This window comes from Siphateles boraxobius, unplaced genomic scaffold, assembly GCF_051911475.1.
Source record: "Siphateles boraxobius isolate OS27281-9 unplaced genomic scaffold, OSU_SipBor_1 41, whole genome shotgun sequence".
Lineage (NCBI taxonomy): Eukaryota > Metazoa > Chordata > Actinopteri > Cypriniformes > Leuciscidae > Siphateles > Siphateles boraxobius.
This window is the reverse complement of record NW_027509042.1, coordinates 13,897,810-13,906,081: the sequence shown is the minus strand read 5'-3', so window position 1 is coordinate 13,906,081 and position 8,272 is coordinate 13,897,810.

The window sequence follows — 8,272 nt, the reverse complement described above, 5'->3', positions numbered from 1 at the left end:
TGTCAGTCTTTCTTTTAGAGTGACATTCTGACAAACACATGCCTCGTTTCATTTTAGCTATCCTTTATTCTTTTCCCATTGTTCCATTTCATGTATGTGACACTACAAAATATTCCTGCCATACTGGGAAGACAAAAAGAAGCAGTATGTGACTGAAGATCTGCCTGTCCTGCTTCCTTCAAGCAGAAAGCTCTGCTGATGCTTTTTCATAAGGATGCATGAAATATTGTGTAACTTATCTCGTCTGCAATTTTCCTATCTGTATCTTTTTAAGTGTGTGAAGCTATCAATCTGTTGCAAATTAAACCAATAGTTCATCCAAAAATGAAAATTCTTTCATTACCATCCTTTCGGAAACCTTCATCACTTTCTTCTGTGGGAAATAAAAGATGATATTTTTTTTGAAGAATTTCCAGGCCACTATTTTAATATTATTCAAGTTAATGAGGACTGTAGCTGTCACACTCCAAAATTACATTAAAGTTTCATAAAAATGGCCCATAAGACTTGCCTGCTGTTTTCCAAGTTTGTGATGCCATGTAATGCTTTGTGTCATAAACAGAATTAAATAAATACTTAAAATCTTGACATCTACCCAACTCTCCTTGGCCCATTCGTGAGAGTTCATGAGAAAAGCAGAAAAGTCCAAATTGTGAATTAATCATTCTTTTAAGTTGGATCTTTTCAGTTCACAAAATTGGTTTAAATAGTTCTGATCTGATTCTTGAGTTCAACTCACTGACTCAAGAGGTTTCAATGGTTGAACGGCTCATTGGAGGGGAAGATTACCAGTGGATAATGACTTAAATTGTGCTCTTTGTTGTCATAAATTATACTTTTTAATAAAATGTGTATAGTGTGTTTGAGTTTCGAAGTTTGAAAGACTCCCAAATCATTTTAACTGTAGAGCTACCAGTGAATTATTGAAAACGTATCCTTATATTCCACAGAAGATGGAAAATCATTAGGGAACTTTGGAACGGCACAATGGTGACATAATTCTACTCTTTAAATATATGCAACAGTAAATTCATATTTTTAATGGATTTTTGTTAATTCAAGTAAAATGGTGTTAAAAATTTAAATTACATCCTATATGCAAATAAGGAAAAACATGTTTGATCAGCACATTTTCTAAATCCATTTATTGTTTTCTGGCCTGGCAGCCCACCATTTGTCTGATCAATACGACAGTTCACTGATACCATGTATAATTACACCATATTTCTGAGATACAATAAATGGCAACAGAAACACAACATATTAATCACTCAAATTCTTTAGAAGCATTTCTGCAAAAAATAAATAAATAAAAGATGATGGGATTAGGAACATTTTTCTCATGTCTTATGTTTCCTTATTTGAAACTTTCCTTGTATATTCATTGTTCCCTTCCTCAGTTTCCAGGTGCATCTAGTACTGTCATGTCATTGGTTCATGACTTAAGTCATTATCCCTTTTGTATTTATGCCATCATTTTTCACTGTTGCTTTGGTCAGATCCTCTGTACTGCTGGGTTGTGAACACTCTTTATTTTGTTTTATTTTTTAAGTGACTTAATATATATAATCCACTATAATATAATATATTTTATAAACGGCTAGAAAACTCTGGTAACTACAGTAGATGATTAGGCCCTGGAGACATCCAGTGATTTATGTGAAAAAATGTCCTTTTATCCTGTTTTATATTGTGCTAATGTGTTATATAATTTTCTTGATACAGAAAGTTGTTTCAGTCAATTACAAATTCAGCCAGATGATGAGATGCGGTTTTATAAACAACTTTGCTCAGCAAAATCATCTTCAGTTGCAACCCAGGCTAATGGGAAATACGTTACTCTGCCTACTTTTTTCCAAACCTTGAAATACGTACCTCCAGGTACGTCTCCCCAACGCATTCTCATTCTTTGGCGTCATATAGGTGACGCCATATGACATTTCGTAGAAAATCTTACAACATGGCATCCTTTAGCGTCAATATAACACGCACTGTTATGGGTAGGTTCAGGTCTGGGGTAGGGTACGGTTATGACGCCTTGGGATCTGCGTCTCAGATTCACGCTAAACGATGCCATGTGCGTTGGATTTAGACGAACGTCACCTGTATGACGCCTTGGGTTCTGCGTCTCATATTGATGCTAAAGGATGCCATGTGCGTAAGATTTCAACGAAATGTACAAAGCGTCACATGCATGACGCCAAAGGATGAAAACGGGCTGGTCTCCCTGCACTTTTCGGGTGAAAAGTCCACTAGAGGCGCTAAGTGGTATCATTTTTTCTCCGTTCCAGATGGTTAAATAAAGGTTATAAAAATGACAATACCAGTAATGTTCAGACTTCTCAGTAGGCCTATACACTCATTTTAAAAGAAATTAGGAATTATTTCCACGCTTTTGAGTGGCCACACAGCCTAGTCTCACGGCAGTTCGCGATATGGTCACGTCATTTAATCTATTGGTTCGTGATACTGACACGTTTATTTCGTTATTTCCGTAATATCAGCATTTTTTTTTTTTTTTTTTTTTTTTTTTACTAATGTAATGCACGATTCGAGAAAGCTGTTTAATCGACATTTATTCACGATATCTTATCATGTTTAAATATATGTATTTCTTTTAATGTTATTATTTCGGTCTTATTGCCAGGGAAGCTGGACTGCTTTGTTGTTTATTGATTTAAAAAAAAGAATAAACGACTACGCGAATTTTATCAGTAGGAAAACGCGTTGAAGAAGTCTCCTTCCGAACACATCGCGATATTTGGCATCAGTTCATGTGTGCCAGATGTTGATAAGTAGCAAAATACACTGTCCTAATAATGTTTGATATAATGTCTTTTCTGATGGTCGAAATGAATCAGATTAGCTCATGTTCAGTCACTGCATTATCTGTCATCTCCACGGAGGCTTTGCGTTTCATTGCTTTCTAATTCAAAACAGGGTGATTAAATACTATCTGTCACGTGACGTGCTACAGGCCTAGACCTTCTATCAGTTAATCACAGTTGTCAAATTCGTACAATACTTGTACATAATCATGCAGCTTTTACTCCTAGTGCTGTAAATGGCTAGTGCCTCAATTCCTGTACAAATGTATCTCCATATTTGTATCAGTTGCGCACCTTCTTGGAAAGTAGTCGGATGTCCCCATACACTATCAGAAAAGTTTATATTAATTGCATTGTATTCATTACAATTATTACAAATTGGTCCCTGTCTGTTGATGTTCCAGTGATACATGATGTCTCTCCACAACTCATAACCTTCCTCTGTTTGCAAGAGTGGAAAAGCTACTTTGACTTGTCACATGACATCAGATACTCGATTATTTTGTCGTAATCAGATCAGTTACACTGCTGATAACTGTCAAATTTGCATGTAAATCATGTTGTTGTTTTTTTACATGTTTTTATATAATGTAAAGTAATTTATTAAAATTAACTTCCTTTCTGTTTTGCAGGATTATCTATTTTAAAGCTCTACAATATCAAACTCAACAGCTCTTTTAGGAACCAACCCTCACAAGATCTACTAGTGAGTCGCAGCAAATCTTGCTGTGATCAGCCCTTCCCAAGTAAAGTTTCTACAATATTTCAATCAGTATTTACTCATCAAATGTTCTCCCCTTAATCGTATGGTAAATTAACTTAATTATAACTGTGTTAAAGGTATTGTAGGTAGAAATCCCCAAAAATACTTTTTTCCAAATTTTTTCAAACTGTCTTTATATATCAATGCATAATTAAAATGTAAGTACTCTGGAAAAGAAATTATACAAATCGAGTGTCAGTTCTCTCAGGACTGTAATAAACACAGCTCATTATTCCATTCGGGACGAAAGAAATGATTGGCTGGGGCGACTGTCACTCTCCCTCGCTACCATGGATACCACCTCTGCTGATACAGGAGCAGCCCAAATGCACGCACCCGTTTGAAGAGGCATGGAAGCTAGTAATAACAATTATGGCAGAGAAAGAACAGTCAAAATTCTCAGTAATGTTACCTGCATATAGAGGCAGCGAAGTCAAACAAGTTAAAAAAAGGAAGACAGTATTTGAAAAGGCTATGAACAAAAAGTCTTTGGATAAATAAAGAAATCATACGAGAGTCAATATTGGCGTGGCTTTCCAGCGGTGGCGACAACTGAGGGATCTCATTCTCAAGGGGCTGAAAAGTGACTCCATGATGGCTTTATTTCTGCTGGACAGGTAATCTTGCTGTTTTCATTTTGATGACATTTATTTTTTCATGAAGCATGTATCACTAGCACACGTAGCTACCTGATATAGCTACCTAACGTTACGTAGCATAACTAACGTTACACTGGCTTAGCTATGACAGTGTAACTTTGGTGTCGACTGGTATAACGTTACTGTTAGTGAGCCAGGGTTGAGACGATAAATAAGCAATAGGCCTATCTGCAGTTGAAAGCTGTTTTGTTTAATTTCGCCAAATCTAACTTTAGGTTAAAAAGTTTAGGGGATCTATTTTTATACCTAGCTTTACCCTCTGCCTAAACTTTGTTCCTATTTTCACCGTGAACTCTACCTGCTCAGTTTTTTTTCATGTTTGGTTTGTTGTTATATGCTCTACATATGTTTACCTATGTCTTTATGTTGTATCTGTATGTGCTATACAATATATGTTGTGTGTGTTTGTTATTATCTTGGGTCTGCAATGCAGTTGTGAGAAGGTGTTTGAGTGTATGTTACTCAGTTTATCTGTAAATAATCTTATGTTATGAATCTTACAAATTCATCTTCATCACAGTGTAACTGATAGTAACGGCAAACGTGTATCAATGAAGCTATTTATAGCTTTGCCTTATATTGAGTTTGATTCCGTTACGAGCTAGTAAAATATTTTAAACTTTACCAGTATCGATATGCGAGCTTGATAGTGAGTACTAACAGCCATGTTAATTGTTTATAGTCATACTGATAAAGTTAGTTATTTTATTACTTGTGATTCTGACATGATGTCACTACATCTGGTAAAGCTGGTAAACGCGTCCGACTCTTCCAGCTGAGCGAATGGCCGGGATCGCGCGTTCATTTGTTTTGGGGGCGTGGCTTTGGAAGGAGCCGAGAAGGGAGGGGGTGGGAGTTAATGGAATAATGAGCTGTGTTTATTGCAGTCCTGAGAGGACTACAGACACTCGATTTTTATAATTTCTTTTCCAGAGTACTTACATTTCAATTATGCATTGATATATAAAGACAGTTTAAACAAATTTGGACAAAAAGTATTTTTGTGGATTTCTACCTACAATACCTTTAATTGGTATGTTTCAAGAACAATAGTAATTGCACATAGAGTAAGTGGAGACTTTCTTGTTTTACAGCAGATAAGGAAGACCAGTCCTTATATCAACGCAAGCTAATCGAATAAGTCCTTTGTTTCGGGTGAGGAAGAAACATCTGGTGCCCAAAGAAGACAGAAAGGTGCGTAAGTCCATTGGTATGTCTTGTATTTAAAAATGCTGTGTATTAAATAATTTGATCTTGACAATTTTACATTGTACAGATTATCACTCGATTTGTATAGGGGTAAAACTGATTTTCTTCAGTACTTAGCTTATATTATGTGCTGCACTATTTTATATATATATATATATATATATATATATATATATATAAAACTTCAATGTGTAAATTATTTAATGTACTGACTACTGCTTTTTGTAAATTTAAATAAGGAACAGGCAACTCTGGCCCTTTTGCGTTCTCCTTTTTGAGGTGGAGAGTTTACATCAAACCCTAATTGAGCACATCTGAAAATTTTAACCAAAGTCTTCAGGTTTACTTGTAGACAATAGGCAGGAGGTTTTGAGGTTGGAGCTAAATCTGCAGGAAAGTGGACGCTGAGGGCCAGAGTAGCCCATCACTGCTTTAAATAAAGCTACACTGTGTAATTTTTTATGTTGATTCTTTGCAAAAAAAACACTTTGTTCTTTCAAAATTGTATGTGCTAATTCATGTGTAATTACTTCCACCAACTAATCAAGTACTCTCGTAAGTGTAGAATCTGCCATTCAGAATACATATGAGCGAGTCGCTCGAATGGTGGCAGCCATGTTGCGCCTCCATCTTGAAAATACATTAGCCAAAGAGGGAAATTTCCATACCTGGAAATTCAAGCGTCGCCTTTCGCGCCTTTACTTAGTGGCACCGTGACGAATGCGAGGGGGAGATTACTCATAATAATACGGCCACAGTAGGAGTTACAACGCCCTCGGAATGGGAGGGGCTAGAAAGTAATATTCAGTTGGTAGTCTTATACAATTTCACCGCTATATGGAAGAAAATCTTACACAATGTAGCTTTAAATAACGCAGAACATAAGCTGACCTGACTGTCCATTAAACAGTTTAATTTGAATTGTTTGTGTTTTTTGTTTTACTTTCAGATCAGGACTGGAGAACACCTGACGATGGGATGTTGAGACTTCTTCCTCTGAGAAAAAGCTACACCACATCAGTGATCACATCTTCTGTTCATCAGTTATACTGTAGGGCACAACTGAACAAACTGTTTAGATGAGGAAGAAGAACACAAACACGATAGAGACGTACAGGGAAGAGCAAGAAACCAGTTTAGCTGTAATAATGAATTATTTTTTTCCAACACAATATACAATCTGTTTTCTGTATCATAGGTGACTGAATATGATTCTCTGTCACTCATTTTGTGGCTTCAGCAGTTGTGAATGGATTAATGTGATGTTAATGTATTTTTGAAGGCTCATTGTTATTTATTTTGAATCTCATTTGTCTTTATGCTACTTTATCAACTTTATGTTGTGTCCTCAAATAAAGTGTTGTGTAGTAAAGTATGGTGAATATTGTGTATTGAAAGTGGTGTTTGGACAGAATTTTATTTGAGAAATTTTAATTTCTTATTTATTTAGTTTAGTTCATAATTTAAAAACAACTAAATGTAATTAATTACCATAATTATTTTACTAAGGACATACACATTTTGTTGTGGTTAATGATATTTGGGACAACAATGCAGCAAAAGTTGCACATACTTGCATGTGTGCCAGTTTTCAGTGAAATAAAGAGAAGGTGTGTGAATAACAAGAGGCTGCAGTGGGCTATCTTGCTACAAACACTTTAAGTATAATTGAAGATGATCCATGTTGATCATTCTAGTACATCTACTACTGCATTTAAAATGAATTTATTTATTTAATTTGAATTTATTTATTTATTTGATCAGGGACAATGCACAAAAAAACATTAATCTAAGAAAGAAGAGATGTCATGTGCCAGGTTCTAGCAAAAATGCTAATTTCCGCCTGCATAGACATTACTGATATCAGGCAAATAATCAGCAGTCAGATGGGGTGAAAAGGATATTTTGGCACTGTTTTGTTGTTTTACTGAATGGTGTATTATCCTTGTGATATAGTAATAGTTCAAAATCTAAAATCTGTGTAGACTGTACTTACCCGTCCATCCCCAGGGGTCCAGCAATGGCCCCCAGAAGAGCAAAAGAATGCACATTTCAGATGGCTGTGACTCAAAGTCCGGTTAGTGTATCAAAGAGACAATATGGAGGACAACTGCTTATGCTATGTTTGCTAAATAATGTTGGGCACAGTTTTCAGACATATATGGAAAGCTGGCATAAAGGTTATTTTAAAAGTGCTCACAGTAAAATATCAAATTGCAACCTATCCCTCATATATATCATAAAGGTTTGCACAATTAACAAATTTAGATATCCAGTTGCCCAGTAAAGAAATTATTTATTTAACATTTACTGTTTCATTACTAAACGTTTTAAACTACATTACCCACATATCTCTGTCATTATATCAATGGAACAGGGAACATTGTGCTGTAGTTCATTGAAATGTGCAGACATGCTTAGGGTTAGGGTTGGGATCTCGGTAAAGGAGAAATTTCTCACAACATAGAGACACTTTCTAGTTACCTTAATGTATAACTAACATGCTAATAACACCAAAACATACTTTGTAGCATGAAGCGCCGTTTTATATGGGTTAAAAGATAGTCCAATCACAGCGAGTTCTGCGATAAAGTCACAGCCAATAACAACCCAGCTGAACAGATACGTCACACTTACTTGCCCAATTATGGTAAATGATGACAGATCTCTTCCGGTTCCGGCTGCAGGAATAGATTCCTTAAATATTTAATATTTGGGCTGTTAAATATGTATTGCTTCTAATTAAATTATAAAACTCACATTTAAAAACAAAAAGACTCCTTTGTGTGGTTATCATCCAAAAACGTTGGATT